The sequence below is a fragment of the Vulpes vulpes genome, chromosome 3 (assembly GCF_048418805.1).
Source record: "Vulpes vulpes isolate BD-2025 chromosome 3, VulVul3, whole genome shotgun sequence".
Taxonomy (NCBI): Eukaryota; Metazoa; Chordata; class Mammalia; order Carnivora; family Canidae; genus Vulpes; species Vulpes vulpes.
This window is the reverse complement of record NC_132782.1, coordinates 30,555,584-30,575,162: the sequence shown is the minus strand read 5'-3', so window position 1 is coordinate 30,575,162 and position 19,579 is coordinate 30,555,584.

The following is a 19,579-nucleotide window of genomic DNA, read 5'->3' as shown; positions in this document are numbered from 1 at the left end:
ACTGGTCTCGCATGCTCCAGTGCTTCGGGCCTGTGCCGCGTGGTTACTCGCACAGGCCATACAGTTGCTGCAGATCATGAATCTCAAGTCAATTCCAACTCATCAGGTGACATGCGCAAAAATTAGGCCTCTACGTTTTTTACTTCAAAGCAGAACACTGGTATGTCTGCGACACAGAGCCTAATGTACTCATGGCTCTGCAGATGAATGTCCACTTAGGATAAAGCCTATGTTGACTGAGTCACCAGCAGCCTACACAGAAGGCACCTCATCACTCATGTGGATGTTTCCTGGTCAACGAAACATGGGTGTAAACACCCAGGATAGCCAGGCCCCCGCGCTGGGTGCATGCTCTCCAAGGAGGAGCATGTGGCCTGGTCCCCTGGACGTGTGTGGGGAGCTGTTGTGGCCCCCAGCCTCCTCGAGCACTGCCCCAGGGCCAGGGATCTGCCAGGCCCAGGGCTGTATCCCTCTCGGGATGGCTCACGTCCAGTCCCTGACGAAGGCCCACACCAGAGCACCTGTACTGGGCCTCCAGCTGCAGAGCTCTGCTCGGGGCCTGCCATGGCTGGCCTCCATCCTCCACCTCATCTAGAGACCTCCCTCCAGCTCATCCCATCACGTGCACTTACCCATGGGTCTTCCCTAATGACCACCCGTGTCCTAAACTCAGTCCCAGAGTCTTCTGTACAGGAATGCCCAGCCTGCAAGGACCTAAGACACTGTTACCCTTTAGGGAAACAGTGGTTTCCAGTAGGAAAGGAACCCCTATCAAGAGTTCTTAATTCCAGAGAAGGGGTAATAATGACAGAAAGAGAAAAGGAAGGAAGGAAAATGGTTATTCAGGCTAGAGTCATTGCTATTTTTTTTCACTGCTAGGCTAATAAAAACAAACATGTTTTAAGAAGTCACTGGGGTGAGAAATTTTTTAAATTACATAAAGGTACCACTAAAGCTTTATTTCTGAGGGTTTACTGCCGTTTGCTTGCCCCATTCTCTCTCTTCATTTGCTGACATTTATATGCCCTCTGATCATATCCTTTCATTCCCTTCAGACTAAATGTCTAAATTGCATTGTCTTCCTTCTTTTTGTTCCACCATAATTATGGAGGATCTAAAACTACGCGGATGAGTCCTTCAATGCCATTGTTGTCAGCTCATGGGCGGGTTCATCACCAGTGACCTACCACTGCATACCCTCCAGAAACTCACTTTCAGTCACACCCCTGAAATTCCCATGACCTGATATATCTCCACCGTAACTGATGATTTAATATCAGAAAATGTTCTGTGTCTACAACTACCTATCTTCTCAACCATCTTAGTTTTCCCCCAGATATGTGTCCGTCAGCTTCATTGAGCCCCCCAGGCTTTTATTTGCTTTACCTCCCACAGCCCACTTCTCTCTTCATTTTCTTCCCTAGTCTGCTCAGATTCCACTGACACATATTTAGATTTTTTTTTTCCAACTCTCTCAATTTCTTTTTTCACTACCTCCATCTGGCAACTGTCGTGTGTGTGTGCGTGCGTGTGCTTGTGTGCAAGCTCAAAGTGATGTATATGTTGGAGAAAAATGGAATAAACATGCACATTTATAGAAACATAAAATAATCTCCAAATTTTTTTTAATAATAATCTCCAAATTTAATCCATTCTTCAACTCTCTTGTAATCCTTTCTTGTGTTCTTGGTGAGTTCTTTTCCCTATTCTCCTCAGTGAACGTTTCAAACTTCAGCGACTCTCTTCAAATCTTGACCTCCCTTTCCTTAAAATGTTCAGTCAAATGTTTCTACCGAACAAAGAAAATAGGACTTCCTCCACTTTCTGACATCATCTCACAAACATCTCTGTTATATCCCTTTTTCCTTCCTGCCCATGACAATGGAAGTAGTACTCTTTTAACATTGAGGCCACGCCATCCTCTACTTGTGACCCGTATTTCACCTTGTACAGCCTTTTCAAAGAACTTAATTCCCGAGTTTATCTTCTCTTCTGTATCTTCAGCCTCTTTCCTTCATTCTTTCTCTCCCTTCTATCTTTCCTCCTCCCACACAGAAAACTTCAATTCCTTAAAATACTACCCTGTGCGAGACCATCTCACTCTTTCAATTATCATTTACTTTCCTAAATCAATATATTTTACCCTGAAAAAAAACACAAAAAACCCCCAAAATATATATATTTTAGCCTGCATCTCTCCTGAATTTGTCTTATTTATCTAAAGGTAAGTTGGCATCTCCATCCCACATACTCTTCAAAATCCAACATGTCCCAAGATGAATTTGTTTCTTTAAAATAAGAAATGTCATAATTTAATGTCAATATTTAATGTCATAATTTATCTACTTGCTTAAGTTAGAAACTTAGGGTCCATTTTTCTTCATTTGAACATGTTAACCATCACTTAAAACCTATCAGTTCTATCTTTTTAAACATCACTACCTTTTTAGTTGTCATTCAGTATCTGTGTCCTGGATTATTACAAGAATACTTTGTTTAACCTACTTCCAATCTATTTAATGCATTTAAACATTGCACTTCCCCCTCTTCCCTCAATAACCTCAGTGGTTGCCATCAGGATTCAGCCTAAAATCTTTAACGTGGTTCATGATCTTCCACAGAATTTGGCTCTGTTTCCCATCACATCTCAGTCTGTATTATCCAGCCCCGTCTACAATTTACACTGGTCTGAATGCTCTATGCTATCCTTTATCTCCCTTGGTGTTTGAACATGCTGTGTCTGCTGCTTCTCCTGGCAACTATCTATCTGTACTTTAGGTCTGAGCCTGGATGTCCCTTTTTCCAAGAAATGCTCCTGTGTGTGTGTGTGTGTGTGTGTGTGTGTGCCCCAGAACTGGATACATGGCAGGCACAGAGTAATTATTTATTAAATAATGGCATAAAAAATAAGACAGAAAGAGAGGAGACTAGAGACTACCCAAATAAAAAAGACATGGAAATATGCAACAAATCTCTCACCTCCATCCCCGAATGAAACGCACGATGATGTGATTATGTGAGAATTAAACTAGGAGGAGTATGGTTACGAAAAGTGCACATTTTCTTTAGGATATTGATTGAAGTTTGTAATCTTTGCAAACCTTTGTCTACTGACAAACATGTGGTGGTTTTTGTGCTATGTTAAGATCAGTAAGTACTCAAACACTGTCAAAACTTGGAGCAGCATATTTACAAGTGTTTAGTTTATGAAGGGATAAAGCAATTTGGTTCCTTCATCTCAAACATAAATTGTAGTTTAACAGCAGTCACCAGGTTTGCTTTGAACAAAAACAAGAAGCACTTCATTAAGAGCTGAGTTGTGTAATATTTTCATGTCTCCAGATAAGGTAGATGTTGTCAATTCATCTTTCTCATCGTGTCTCAGCATTATGAAATAGGAACACATAATTCACTGCTTCCTTTGATTGTTTTATTGGTAGAGAATGACATCACACAACATGGGGGCAAACCTGGTGTTGGGGTACTTCCCAACATCTCCTTTTCTTTTATTAGCTAAATATCCTCTCTCTTTTTTCCACATTGGTAAAGCTTCAAATTATTGGGATTTACTGAGCCTAACAGGATACAAGGAAAAGCAAACACACACACACACCCAAAGAATGCATTTTCCATTATTTCTCTACTTTTATTTCTGAGAAGACGTGTTTTATGCAATAATCCATTCTTACTTCTTTCTTCTTTTCCTCTTCCTTTGTACTTTTTTATCTTTTACATATTTCAAGTTATTTTAAGTTATAAACATGTCCTGTGATGGAGGTAGCAAATGGGTGGTATAAAGTGTTAGAGACAGTCAGAAATTTTGCCCCCAGATTCTAGGGATAGTGGAAATGACAAGTCTTAATGATGACACTTGTAACGAAAGTGGTGTCAACACAAAACACTTTTCCTCAAAATTCACAAGCCCCTCTCTTTTATTTCCTGTTAGTCTTTCCTCAAATGCCATCAATGAGGTCTTCTCTGACCTCACCACCCTTTCAATACCCTCATTTAAGACACATAGAGTTTTATTTCTCACCACGACTCTTACTGTATTACTCTTACTGAATTACTACATAGGCACTGGCTAGTTTGTTGTGTGCCTCCCACAGTTACAAATATAATCTCTAAAGGAGAAGGACTATTTTGTCCATAGGTGTACACCTAGTGCCTTAAACTGTTCCTGGAATGTAGCAGATGTTTACTAGGTGCATATTGACTTGCGACTAAACATCTTTCTCTGAGGCTGAAAAGATCAATAAAAGGTTAAACCGCAGTAGAGTATTACCAAAAAAAAAAAAAAAAAATCACTTGTCAAGAAAGAGAAATGTAAAAATTCCAAAGAGCCTTCACAATATTCCTTTTTAAAAAATCTTATTCTAAGTTCATTTCAAATGTTTATTTGAATAAAGCCATTTATTTATTCATTCGATTAACATCAGAATTATGGAAGTATGGCTAATCGTGATGGGCCAACATAAATAGTACAGACAAGTCATACTCTTAGACTTGAGTTAAATATGTGCGTGTTGCGTATCTATATAGTACGTGCATATTTCCACTTTACTGTCACTCCAATACATGCTTAGCATCCTTAACTTGAGAGCAAAGTTTGTAAAAGTACATATTTTAAAAAATATTTTACCTAAAATTTTAAAAGATTATTTTCTTGAAATTACCCTCTTGAAATTCAATGCTCATATATTTCTGAACCTTTACTGAAATTTGGAAAAAATATTAATTAAAATTTAGGGAAAACACTTTCCGTTGTTTTTAGCCAAGTCTTGGAAATGGAAATAAGAGAAAGTTATATTTGAATTAACTTTTAACCTTTTTTTAGTTTAAGAAATTATAATGTAAATAAACATAATATATATTGATTTATACTTAATTCCTTATAATTTTAAATTATTGACTTTATTATAAGACTGAAAGGATCAAAAGATGCTATGAATTTTTGCATTTTTCTTTATTGTTATGGCTCTGCCTAAGAAGTACTTATAAATATCTTACATATCTAGGAGCGCCTGGGTGGCTCAGTTGGCTAAGTGGCCAACTCTTGGTTTCAGCTCAGGTCATGATCGCAGGGTTCTGGGATTGAGTCCTGTGTCGGACTCTATGGTCAGCGAGGAGTCCACCTGTCCCTCTCCCTCTGCTCCCCACCGCCCATTCTCTCTCTCTTTCAAATAGATAAGTCCTTAAAAATTATCTAACGTATTTGTGAGAAAGAAAAGGAGGATATCGTTAGTTACGCAAGACAGAATCTGGTCAAAGAATCTTTGGAAATAAAATCCTCTGTGAAACAGTTTAAGATAAAAATGAATGTTAATCTAAAAAAACGGAAGGCATATTCAACGGTTTATTTTCTGGCAGAGTGCTTATGAAATTATTCAATATATGAAAAGACATAATTCACAGGAGGAACTTTTTTTTGAGTAACAGAAGTGAAGTCATTTATTGGAAGGACATAGGAAAATTCCCATAAAGAAAGGGGACACTTAGGAACTGGGCTCAAAACATATGGAAATGGGGCAGTTCAAGGCACTTATACAGTAAAAACTAAGGAATAACTTCATAAGGAGCTATTCTGAATTTATAGAGTTTACATTCATGTAAAAGTTTTCTTCATCATAGTAGGAATATGGGACGTGTCAGTGTTAGGTCAGATGCCCGACTTCTTTGCTAACATGCAAAACCCTGTGAACATACTTCTAAATAATTTCTTTTTTAAAAAACATAGCATAGAAGATGAATCTTAATGCTTTTATAACTCATCAGCCCATAACATCTGCTACACTGCAAAATTACATTTTAAAAGACTATAATATCATTTTTCTTTTGAATGTGAAACTTAAATATAAGTTAAACCTAACATAATTAAAATCACACTAGTGCAGAACCCTGCCTTGGATTACTTCTGTAATGAAATATTTATTTTCTAATTCATTTGAGATTTGTCTTTAATAATAAAAATATTAAACTATCATATATCTTGAAATTTTTTTTGTTTTGTTGCTCTTATTTTAGTTTGACTTTTAATATTTTGTTTAAGTATGATCTCTCTCAAGATTGCAATTTTAAAAGCACAGAGTTCAGGCAGGAAGGAAAAAGTGTGAAGCAGAGTAGGTCAGTGACACAACTTATGGGACAACTGCTGCCAGAAGGGGCCCCTGAACCCAGCTCTGCTTTATGGGGGCCCTATGGAAATATTGATCCAATTTTGCCAGTTAATCTAGTTTTTGCAAGAAAAGTAGTTAATTATACTTGTATTCAAAACTTTATAATGTCTAAATATTGTACACTTTTTAAAAGATTTATTTATTTGAGAGAGTGAGAAAGAATGGGGGGGTGCAGAGGGAGAGGATCCTCAAGCAGACTCCCCACGGAGCAAGGAGCAGGACATGGGGCTCAATCCCACAACCCTGAGATCATGACCTGACCCCAAAGTAAGAGTCAGATGCTTAACCAACTGAGCCACCCAGGGGCCCCAATATTATAAACTTTTAAAAAAAATCTAGGGATGGTAAACAAAAATGATCTGTAGACTGATGCCTTGGCTGCCACTAACCTGTGACTTTTGGTGTCTGTCTTTAAATCTTACTCTGAAAGTAATCCCTGACCCAAGATTATGTATTTACCGATGTTTTGTTCAGTTTTAATCTTTGACATTGATACTGTTTAGCTCATCTCTTACTGACTTCTGCAAGTGATGTGTGATAGGTATCCAACTTATTTTTTCCCATTATCTAACTGTATCATTAGCTCCATTTTCCCTAGTGCTTTATAATGGCCCATTTTTAAATCCCCAAATTTGTAGAATTGCTCACTTATTTGTCTTTATACTCATTGGATATATTTGTATATTCCTCAATGAGTACCCTTCTGTAGGTTTGTAGTATAATGGTGAGTTTGGAGGTTCAATCCATTTTCTACCATTTTCAATAATATTATAATTAATGTATAACTATTCTTTAATTAAAGTAGACTAAAAATCACCTTACTAAACCCAATAATTTAAAAATTATGTAACACTTTGGAGAAAAACAACTTTATATGAAATCTCTTCATCTCTCTCCCTTTCTGTCTCTGTCTCTCTCTCTCTCTCACACACACACACACACATACACACACACCATCTCTGATACAGTTTTGTGACTTTTTCTCAGGCGGACTCTCATACTTCTTCTAAATTAAGGTCATAATATAATTGCTTAACTATATAATACTGAGAATTAGAAACAATTATTTGTTAAAAAAATTTTTGTGAAATATTTCTATTTTTGAAGGTGGGGCTTCTGGGTTTCTAAATTGCAGACTGCTATTGTACACATAGATATGCTTCGGAGACTCTGCAAATCCTTTATAACACTTTCACAGACATTTGTATAGCCCTGAAGATAATGTCCATAGATTTCATTGGTTTGTCAAAGAATATTATGATCTAGGAATAATTAATGCCTCACGTCAACAATTCCCAGACTTGTGACACATTAAATATCAAATACAATTAAAAGTCTTAAAGTTCTTTGATAATTAATTGAGGAAAATAATCGAATACATGAAAGGCCCTGTATTCTAAAAATGAGCAACTAATGTTTTAGTGAAACATTAGTTCACTAAATCAGGTGGGAAATATAAATTACAGCCCATTTTCTCGTCATGTAGGTGGTTTTATTCCCCTTCTAAAAGTAATGAATGTATTAATATAATTATAATAATAGTGTTCTTATTGCTACCAGTTACTTAGCACTCACAATGTACTAACCACCGTGACAAGTACATTGAATGCAGTATCTCATTTCACTCTAAAAAAGTCTCAATTATGAGATATTCTTATCATCATTTTCATACAGAAAGTGATCTTAGGAAATTGCCCAGATGATTAGTAGCTGAGATAGAAATAGAACTTGACTATTTTTTTCTCTCACTCAGGTTAAAAATAAAGCCTTCTCTTTCCCATTTTTTTCTCTCTCCTGTGTCTTGGACATATAGAATGAAATAAGTTCCAATAATGGATTTTTATTAAACACTCAGGCTGTTAAAATGACAAAATTTTAGCAGTTCAATCCTTCTGAGATTAATCTAACCCATTCCTAGAAATTTTAGGGCTGTAATGAAATCATTACCGTTTTTCACTGACAACTGTGTTTAGCAGTAAGCATGTCAATGGCCGAAGTTGCCTTTATTAAATAGTCAAAAACAACCATTCATGATTTTTCCTATTCACTTACCTTAGGGAGCTTTATGATTGACAAAGCACAAATATGAAGAATCAGAGTCAATATTTGATGTCTGTCATCTAGAAACATATATATGAGAGTCTGTGGCAAGGGAATATTTTGAAAGATATTGTTGCAAAGGAAAGTTTTGAAGTCCATTTCTTAAGCTCCTCTTAATATCAACAGCCACTCAAAATGGATTTAATTTTTAACTCACATGGTAGAGATAACTTAGAACATGTAAGTGAAAGCTGGAAAAACCCCTTCTAGCCTCAAGAATCTGTGGAATTGGAATAAAAGACAGGGGTAAAGCATGGAGGCAAAATGCCCAAGTTCCAGCTTTCCCTTGTTCCCTTGTCTCGGGGCACAATTCCTTGGGGGAAGATTAGATACACATAATCCTGGAGCTGGGATTTGAAACAAGACTATCTGAAATTGGAGGCCACTCTCCACGTGGTCTTAGCCAAAAGGCCGAGGAGCGATGGAGGCCACTCTCTAATGATGAAAATATGTAGTCTTTTCAGGTAAAGAGCGATGAGGCCTATTTTAGGTGGGTAACATGAAATTATCAAAATAAAGATGTGTACAGGTGATACGTAGGAACCTAAGTGGACACAATCAATTAATTAATTTAAAAAGTAGAGCAGGTTGAAGGAATCACTGTGCATTATTAAATAACCATGTAATGTTTTTATCCACCTAATATTTTTATTCATCATGCTAAGGTCATTGTTCTGGTACTGTAGTGTCTTTTGAGCTATGTTTTTTTAAAATAATAAATTTATTTTTTATTGGTGTTCAATTTGTCAACATACAGAATAACACCCAGTGCTTGAGCTATGTTCTACGTTCTGTACAACCAAGTGAAGAATGTGTATGGCAGGAGTTGACTTCATTAATTTGAGTTGTTGTAGGCCATTGAGGAATGGCTGGAAAAACCTGGTGGATGGTAGGAGTAAAAGCAATATGTCAAATATCTAAAATAGATATAGATAAAACCCAAGTAACTCTCTCTAAAGTAGTTCTTTTTGTGGGGACAGCCTATCAGGCTGGGTTCTCTAGAGAAATGGAACTGATAAATTAAAGGTTAAGTTAACATATATAGATCCACAAGTTGGAGAATGAGGAAAGTGAGAGGTGTAACTCAGTTTCATCTTGAAGACCTGAGAATTAAGATTACAGAAGTGTAAATCCTGGTTTGGGTCTGGAAGCCTGAGAACTAGGAGAGCCAATGTCTCAGAGCAGAGGACAGGGAAGTCCTGTCTCAAGCTGGGAGAGCAAATGGGCCCTTCCTCCACATGTTTGTTCTATTCAGGCTTTGAATGAATTGGATAAGACCTACTCTCGTTAGTGAGAACATTATTCTTCACTCAGTCTATGAATTCAAATGTGAATCTCTTCCAGAAACACCCTCATAGACATATACAGACATCGTGTCTCACCAGCTATCTGGGCATCCTTCAGACCAATCCAGTGGATACATTAAATTAACTATCATAGTGGGGAAGGATCGGATTGTTTTTTTCAATCCTGAACACAGATTATAAGTACTGGCACAAACACAGCATTTTAAAATAATGGATGGCCAGACCCCATCACAGAAAAAATTGATCAGAAAATCTGAGGTTAAATCTGGCACTTGTAGGCCTCCCTAGGTGACTCTAATGTGAGTGAATGTTATCTCTAGGAAACACGGTGACAACTCTTAGCTTTTGAAACTTTTTGAATAATGCTAGTATGACTTTTCTCCATGGAATGTGAAGTTTGATACTGCACGAAATTTGTTTTTTTTCAAATGTAACATGTCCTTACATGCTCTCCCACTGGCATACCCCTCCTATTCCACCCCCACCAATCCTCAGCCCCATAGAAGGGTGGAATATAGCACGCTCATTTGGCTAGATTCTAAAATCATACATCTGTTTGGATAGAAATCCTGTCAGCTCTGGGTAATAAAATGTGACTTGGAAGTAATGTGTATTTTATTCAACTATTGACTACAAATTAAAAATTAAAAACAAAAAGTTGGATTTTTTATTGTTGTCAACTTCCTTAAATAATGTCCTTAAATAGAACAGCTTAAGTGGCCAAAATAACCATCTTTTAGGTGATTTTTGAAAATTATTTTTACAAACAGGAAAAAGACACCAAGGGATTTCAGCGAATAAAGCCAAAACTGTCACAACATGATAACTCAGTTCCAAGGTTTTCAGAAAGATGCATTCTTTCTTCTAAAACTTTCACACATGGTTTTCATAATATTTACATTTCTTTCTTTCTTTCTTTCTTTCTTTCTTTCTTTCTTTCTTTATTTCTTTCTTTCTTTCTTTCTTCTTTCTTTCTTTCTTTCTTTCTTCCTTCTTTCTTTCTTCTTCCCTTTCCTTTCCTTTCCTTTCTTTCTTTCTTTCTTTCTTCCATCCTGAATCATAAACACAAATAACATATTTTTATCCTGAGAACATTCTTTAAGAAACTTTCTTATTAGTATTTAAAGCTCATAAACTATAACATGCTGCTGTTAAGAAGATGCAACTTGCAAGTATATAATATTACATTTATAAAATAATTGTGTTATTTATGAGAAAAAAACTACTTTTATTTAAAGTCAGTATACCTTGTTAAATATAGCACTGAATCTATAAATTACATCAGGTAATATTTAACATTCTTCCAATCCATAAGTATGACATATCTTTCTATTTGTTTAACACCTCCAAAATTTCATCAACGTTTTATAATTTTCAGCGTACATATCTTTCACTTTCTTAAGTTTATTCCTAGGTATTTTATTTTGGGGGGTGCAATTATAAATGAAATTATTTTATTAATTTCTCTTTCTGCTACTTTGTTATTACTGTATAGAAATGCAGTAGATTTCTGTATATTAATTTTGTATCCCACAACTTTACAGAATTCATTTATTACTTCTAAAAGATGTTTGGTGGAGTCTGTGGGGGTTTCTTGTATAAGATCACGTCACCTGCAAATAGTGACACTATCAGAATATAAATTGTACTTTTCACATAACTAAAACAAATAATTCTAAAATATATAAGGAATCAGAGTAGACCCTGAGTAGCAAAACCTATCTTGGGAAAGAAGAACAAAGCTGGAGGTACCACAATCTTAGATTTCAATGTATGCTACACCTAAGCCATAATGATCAAAACAGTAGGATTCTTGTACAAAAATAGACACATAGATTTAAAAAAATAGAACATAGAGCCCAGAAATAAAATCATGCTTATCTAGTCAATTAGTTTATGACAAAGAGGGCAAAATACATATAATAAGAAAAAGAAAGTCTCCTCAGTAAATGGTGCTGGGAAAACTGTACAGCTACATGCAAAAGACTGAAGCTGGACCACTTTCTTACACCACAGACATTAAAAAAAAAAAAACCTCACCAAAATGTATTAAGGACCTAAATATGACACCTAAAACCATAAAAATCCTGATAGAAAACAGACGGTAAACCCTTTGACTTCAGCCTAAACAACATTTTTTTAGATATGTCTCCTGAGTCAAGGGAAACAAAAGCAAAAATAAACCATTGGAACTGCATCAGAAAAAAAAAAAAAGCTTTTGCACAATGAAAGAAGCCATCAACAAATGACAATGCAACCTACTACTGGGAGAAGACATTTGCAGGTGATATATTTGATAAAGGGTAATATCCAAAATATGGAAAGAACTTCTATAACTCAACACCATAAAAATAAATAATCTGATTTTAAAATGGGCAGATGACCTGAATAGACACCAAAGAAGACATACTGATGGACAGCAGACACATGAAAAAATGCTCAACATCATTTATCATCAGGGAGATGCAAACAAAACCACAATGAGATATCTTCTTGCACCTGTCATGATGGCTAATATCAAAAAGACAAGAAATAACACATGAGGATGTGGAAGAAAGGAACCCTCAGGTACTGTGGGAATGTATTTTGGTACACCTACTATTGAAAACAGTACGGAGTTCCTTAAAAAATTAATACAAATACCATATGATCTCCAGTAATTCCACTACTGGAATGCAAAAACGCTAATTTAAAAGATACATCCACTTCTATGTTTACTGCAGCCTTATTCACAATAGTCAAATTATGGAAGTAACCTAATTGTCCATCAGTAGATAAATGGTTAAAGAAGACGTGGTGTGTACACACACACACACACTGGAATACTACTGAGGCATAAAGGAGACTTAAATCTTGCCATCTGCAACAACATGGATAGACCTAGAGGATATCATGCTAAGTGAAACAAGCCAGAGAAAGACAAATATGATGATTTTACTCCTGTAGAATGTAAGAAACAAAGAAAAAAGAAAAAACAAACAAACTCAAATATCGAGAACAAAAGGGTAGGTGGTAGGAGGATGGGTGAGGTACCTGCAGGGGATGAAGGGAACACTTATTGTAGTGAGTACTGACTAATGAATGGAATTGCTGAATCATCGTATCGTACACCTGCAACTAATATAACACTGTCAATTATGTTTAAAAGCAGTAAAAAAAAAAAAGTTTGTCATATAAATTAAATCAAATCTGCAGGTGGGAAAAAATTGATAAATGGATAAATATGTGGTATGTATACATATACACTGGAGTATTACTCAGCCGTAAAATAAAGGCGCCTTACCATTTGTGGCCACGGAGTATAGGGCTAAGTGGAATCCATCAGAGAAAGACAAATACCGTATGATTTCAAATGGAATCTAAAAACAATACAAAAAAAGGCAGAAAGGGACCCATAAATCAGAAAACAAACTGGTGGTTGCTGGGGGCATGGGTGAAGGTTGGGCAAGAGGGTGAAGGTGGAGCGGGAGGTACAGGCGTCCAGTTATAGGATGAATAAGCCGTGGGAATGAAAGGCACAGTGTAGGGGAGCACAGTCGATGGTCCTGGGTAGCACTGCTTGGTGACAGCGCCAGACGGCGGCTACACTCGCAGTGAGCACAGCAGAACATCTAGACCTGTCAAATCACTGTGCTGTACACCCGGACTAATGTGACAGGAGTGTCAACTATATTTCAATAATTATGATTAAGAAATAAAAATAAAAGAATTATAATGGAAAAAAAAGTTTATTTTGTGATATGATTACATTGTTTTTTACTATGGTGACTGATTTTTTTCCTATTAAATAGTATGGATGTGATACAAGTAAGTGTGATAATCAGGTCATGTGATAGTATTATTTATGTGACATTAATGTATGTGGGACGTTAAAGTTTGTAATGATATATTGGGTTTGACTGAAGGATTGGTGAAGTCTACTTCAGTTTTGAAATTATTTGAGTTCCCTACCAGAACACTGATGTGGTGTGAGTGTAGCAGCATTCAAGGAGAAGACAGACAGAAACTGTTTTTCCTATTTTCCTGTCTTTATTGTGGACGTTAAACATTACCCAACAGAACAGTAAGTCTATCTCCCTGGTTTTGAATCTCCCTTTGCAAGTCTTCACATTAAAATAAAATTCAATGGGTATTTGGAAACATAATTCTGTTGTTTTAATATGTGTGTCTTCTTAAATACAGACAAATTTGAAACCTTTTTTTTTAAAAAATAAGATCTGCTTTCAGTACAATTCTTCATGATACAAAATGATTTTTACTTTACAGAAAAATTAAAAGTTCCATTAATTCCTAAACTTTGTTCATACAGCCAAGTATTTTCATGTCATTAATTACTGGGCAGAGATACTTGAAGAAAATTAAGATTACATTTAAAGTATCCGACACTGCCAATTGAATATTAATGCCCAGAATAGGCTTTATTCATTACAATAAAACATGTGGGGGAAATAAAGATTTGATTTATAAGCATTTAATTTGCTCACAATGCTGAAGAACTTCATTCCGAGGCACATGTCACTCTAAAGGAAATACTACTGGGACGCCTGGGTGGCTCAGTGGCTGAGCGTCTGCCTTGGGCTCAGGGCATGATCCCGCCGTCCTGGGATCCAGCCCCACATCAGGATCCCCACAGGGACCCTGCCTCTCTCTGTGTGTTTCTCATGAATAATAAAATCTTTAAAAAAATAAATAATAAAGGAAATACTACTGATACAGGAGAGCTTGGTTCTTGTCTCACAAAGAATCTCCCGGACAACAGAGTGAGCAGAGCGATAGAGGTTTATTAAGCAGAGATACAGAGACAGCTCTAAGGAGTGAGAAGGGTCCTGACAGGGTTGCTGCTGAGGGCTTTTAGGGTCTGTCTTTTATAGGGCCCCACCCGGAAACTTGGTCAATTCCTTGTCCATATCAGGGTGGGTTTGTAAATATCATGTGGATCCTGAGAACAAACATGGGGGACTTGTAACAACTGAGATGTTCTTGCAAATATCATGAGCCCAAACAAGGTGTCCCCTTCTCTCTGGTTAATGTCTCCTCCACAACATTCCTCTACAGCTGGGTTTCTGTGAGCCTAGGCAGGGAGCCCTGGCCTTGACATTCCTGCGCCCTCTGGGTTTGGGGGGACTATGAGCACACCCTAATGACCTATGTCTTTGTAGTCTGGTGAGTTTCTGTGATTACTTAGTAGCCATTAAAGGGGGAGACTCCCTAACAGTTTGGAGCTAGGGAGCCAGGTTTTTCCATTTTTGGAAAATGGAAAATGGAAATTGTCTTACCTTTGTTTTCTTGGGATGGGTAGGAGCCTGACTCTGGGGCCTTTCCCTTATCTTTCTCTGCCTAGCCCAGTCTGCCCCTAATGCGTTCCTACATCACTACAACACCCAAAAAAACAAATGATCTAGTCGAGAAATGGGCAGAAGACAAGAGGAGACATTTCTGCAAAGAAAACATACAAATGGCCAACAGACACATGAAAAAATGCTCAACATCACTCAGCATCAGGGAAATACAAATCAAAACCACAATGAGATACCAGTCAGAATGGCTAAAGTGGACAAATCAGGAAACTGATGTTGGCAGGATGTGGGGGAAGGGGAATTCTTTTATACTGCTAGTGGGAATGCAAACTGGTGCAGCCACTCTGGAAAACAGCGCGGGGGTTCCTCAAGAAGTTAAAAATAACCAGCAATTACTGGGTATAACAACCCAGCAATTATTAAGTATTTACCCAAAGGATACAGGCATAGCGATCCAAAGGGGCACCTGTACCCTAATGTTTATAGCAGCAATGTCCACAATAGCCATATGGAAAGAGCCCAGGTGTCCATCAACAGATGAACAGATAGAGAAGATGTGGTATCTGTACACAGTGGAATAGAACCCAGCCATCGAGAAAGAGAGAGAGAGAGAGAGAGAGAGAGAGAGAGAGAGAGATCTTGCCATTTGCAATGACACGGATGGAATTAGAGGGTATTATGCTGAGTGAGTGAAATATGTCACTCAGAGAAAAACAACCATCATATGATCTCACTCATATGTGAAACTTAAGAAACAAAAGGGGATCATAGGGGAAGACAGGCAAAAATAAAATAAGATGAAATCAGAGAGGGAGACAAAGCATAAGAGATGCTTAATCATAGGAAACAGACTGAGGGTTGCTGGAAGGGATGGGGATGAGGGGATGGGGTCACGGGTGACGGACATTAAGGAGGGCGTGTGAAGTAATGAGCACTGGGAATTATATGCAACTGATGAGTATTGAACTTTACCTCTGAAACTAATAATACACTATATGTTAATTAATTCAAAATAAATTTTAAAATAAAATTTTAAAATTAAAATTTAAAGTAAAATTCAAAAATAATCATAAATATACTAAGTACAAGGCTATTGCGTAATAATAGACAATACTACAATAGTGCATGGCATTACGTTAGATATCGTGGTCATTTCAAGTAGATACGATGGCCTCATTGCCTAGAGGTTACTGCTTAGTAAAGGGACAAAATTTAGATTTTCATAATTTCCTTCTTGTTAGGTATCTTGCTTGGAGGACGAGTGTGGACTTCATTCTGACTGGTAAAACCTGAGACAACGTGTACTGGTAGATCCTAAAGCATTTCCTTAATTTAAGAAAGGTTCACAATGAAGGAATGTGTTTTCTTTTCCTCTTCTGACTGTTGGGCATTTAATGGGAGACACTGCAATGCCTGGAAACGTTAGAGGCATTTACGTTGCAGGACAGGACAAGCTTAGAGGTTGGGACCAACATATTGAGAACGGCAAAGCAGAAAGATGAAAAAAACCTGGAACTTTGCTGGGAACTCACTGCGGCGTCAAATTAACTGCAACCACACCACCTCCAGAGTTCACGTTACATGTGATGGTGACGGTGGTGGTGAGGATGATTTGTCAGGCCCTTCCTGATTGGAGATTCCATATTTCAATATTAGAGCATGCCTAGGGCAGCGTGAGGTCGTGCCCTCCCTGTCCAGGTACCTGGCACCGGGGGGCTGCCCCAACCTCCTGGGCTGACCCCGCGCTCTCCCTTCTGGTGGACGTACATTTGACCTTGCAGCCTAAGGCACTGATCAGTGCTTTGAAATTTCGCTCTAACTCCTGCCTCACGAATTTCCTTTATAACTGACTTGTAGGTGTTCTGGGCCAGCGACTACCCTGCTTTCTTATTTTAACAGCTCAAAAATATGCTCAGCTGTTGCTGCTGTGATTTCCATTGTCCCGGGCCGCTCCGCCAACAGGTGGACACCGTGAACTGTGCCTCCAGGCCCCACGGGTCAGCTCTGCGAACACCGTGTCCCCTTGTCTGTCCCGCCGCCGACTCAGGCCTGGCCCCTCGTCCATGTCCTGGGCGGCCCAGGTTCTCACGATGCTTTCGCTCCTTCGCAGCATTGCTGTTTGCAGATACGTGGCTATTGTCCTTCGAGACCTGTTGTTCTGTGCATTCCTTTAAGGTTCTATACGCATGGGAGGCGATAATCTCTGGACAAGTAAAGGTTAACTTGCCCCGGGCTGACTTCCCTGTAGGCTGGACTGTCCCTAAAACCCACTGGTGGCCTGAAAATCTCCAAAGAAACGTGTCATAGCCGAAGCTTCTGGGCCGCCTCTCGAGCCCACGACAGATGGCACCTGGGGTGCCCCCAGCCGTGGGAGCGTCGCCCGGGCCTGCCATGCCTTGCTGCTGCCATCCCAGGAACTGACCCCAGCCAGGAACAGCTGGTGCGTCCCCTCCTCACCAAGCCCGGGCTTCAGGGAGCTGACTTCCTTTCCCAGAGGCTGACGTCCAGTCCTCTTAGTTCTCCTGAAATGCAGTGAAAACGCTTACTGCTATTTTTTCTTGGTGAGCTTCTCCTAGGAAACCTCGCTCTTCTAGCATCCTCTCGTGCGTACCTGGCCGTTTGTCTTTGATTGCTGACGCTTTGGCACCTCCTAAATTGCACACCTGTAGAAGGAACTGGCTCCAAATAAGACAGACATCGCGACACAGAACCATCTGAGGTCCCATTTAGAAACCTCCTCAGTGTCTCTTCCTCGTCCGCAGCCCACTTTTTCTTTTGGTTGCACCGACACTGAAATCCATCTGAATCTGGAAGCGGGAAGCTCATCCCTCCTGGCACTCATTCCCACAGGACGACAGACAGCAGCTCGCGGAGAAGAAATGGTGCAGACCGACCTCCTGAAGCTACTACGGCTGCGTCCCCTGGCTATGCCTCTATGCCCTGGAAGCTCAGGGCTTCCCTTCTTTTACGTTCACTTGGTTTATATCCCTTTCTTTCTGCACCTTTTTAAACACAGGACAGTCCAGTCCTGGCCGCCATCTCCAAACCCCATGCTCTGTGTATGACTGATTACATTGGAAATTAGATTATAAATAATTGTAGCTTCTCTAACCAAATGTCTGGTTGGCATTACTAAGGCCCCAGTGCCTCGTGGATCATGACACTGACAAATAATCTGATGTTCCTGTTTTTTTTTTTTTTTTTTCACTAGACCTAACTTAGTTTTGAGGCATCATGTTAGGAGCACCCTGCCACACTATAGTCCAAGGGCAAAATCTGGAGTGAGAGAGCTACTGGTAGCAACTCCTGCCCCAAAGGAATCCCACTTTAGCAAGTAATAAATAAGGGGAAGAGGAAAGACTCTAAGGGTGCTTGGCTGCCCTGTTTACTCCAGAACAGCCATGATGCTCATAGCAAGTAGAACTCTCAGAAATGTTCATTAGTGGAAATATTTCAATGTTGAAGAATATAAAAGCTACGTGGCAAATATGTACTGAGCAAGGAACAAAGCAACATTAGTCAAGACTAGAGATATAAGCAGATATAGTGCCTGCAGGTCAAGATAAAGTATTGGGATTGTAGTCAAAGTACAGTGAGAGCCAATAAGAAAGTTTTGGTTGTTGATTTAGTTTTGTTTCCCTACACAGGATCCAATTTTGTTTTTTTAAAATAGGTGAAAAAGGGGATATATATATATATATTTTTTTTTTTTGATGCACAAGGAAGTAGAAGATAGGGAGAACTGATATATATATATATATATATATATATTTTTTGATGCACGAGGAAGTAGAAGATAGGGAGAACTGATAATGCAACACACAGAAAAGATAATTGCAAAGGAATAAAACCCCTGAAAGCATAAGAGGAAAAACCTACAAGTATATGTAAAAGCATGGACGGGGCTTCGGGATGAGGAGACATACCTTCTCCATGAACACATGAGACAGAAGGAGTAGGTGGGTGCAGGTAGGTTTGCTTTTAGAATCAGCCACAGAAAAGTTGAGGGATTTCCCCTATGATTATTTTAATTTTCCCAATGACACATGCAGGAAAGATGACAGGACTGTAGGACATCACTGAGTTTCAGGATTGCAATTATACAGAAATGCTAGTCAGCCTGGTTGTATAATTTTCTTAATCAACGCTCAGCTGAATGTGTGCAAAAATAGCTAAGGGGATATATACACATGCACAGGATTTTATTTTTTTCAGGCAAGTAGTGAGAGAAGTGGGTAAACAAAGAATAGAAATGATGGAACCTAAGATGAAAAGAAAAGGAAGAGAAGCAATCACGCAACAGATGCTGATTAGTAAAACGCTGGTTAAAATGAACTGACTAGAAGTTTTCAGCAAAGTGAAAAAAAATTTTCTTCTGAGTATTTTTAAGTAGGTAAATTAGAATGATAGAAAATTACTGCTGAAAAAGTGAGATACATAAACATGTGACTTTGGGAGTAGCAAATATAAAAGTGCATTAACTTTATTTTAAAGAAATTAAGCACTTTAACAAGGGCGGAGCTGAGAGTTAGTTCCACGAAGGCTCCAGCCTCTACACTGTCATCATGGAGCCACCCACCCTCTAAGAAAGGGAATATTTCTTTCTTACTTTCTGTTGGGTTCCCTTCCTTCATTCTTCTCAAGATTTTCTGAGTAGCATCCGCACTCCTCCCTAGAGACATCACCTCATCGCTTTGAA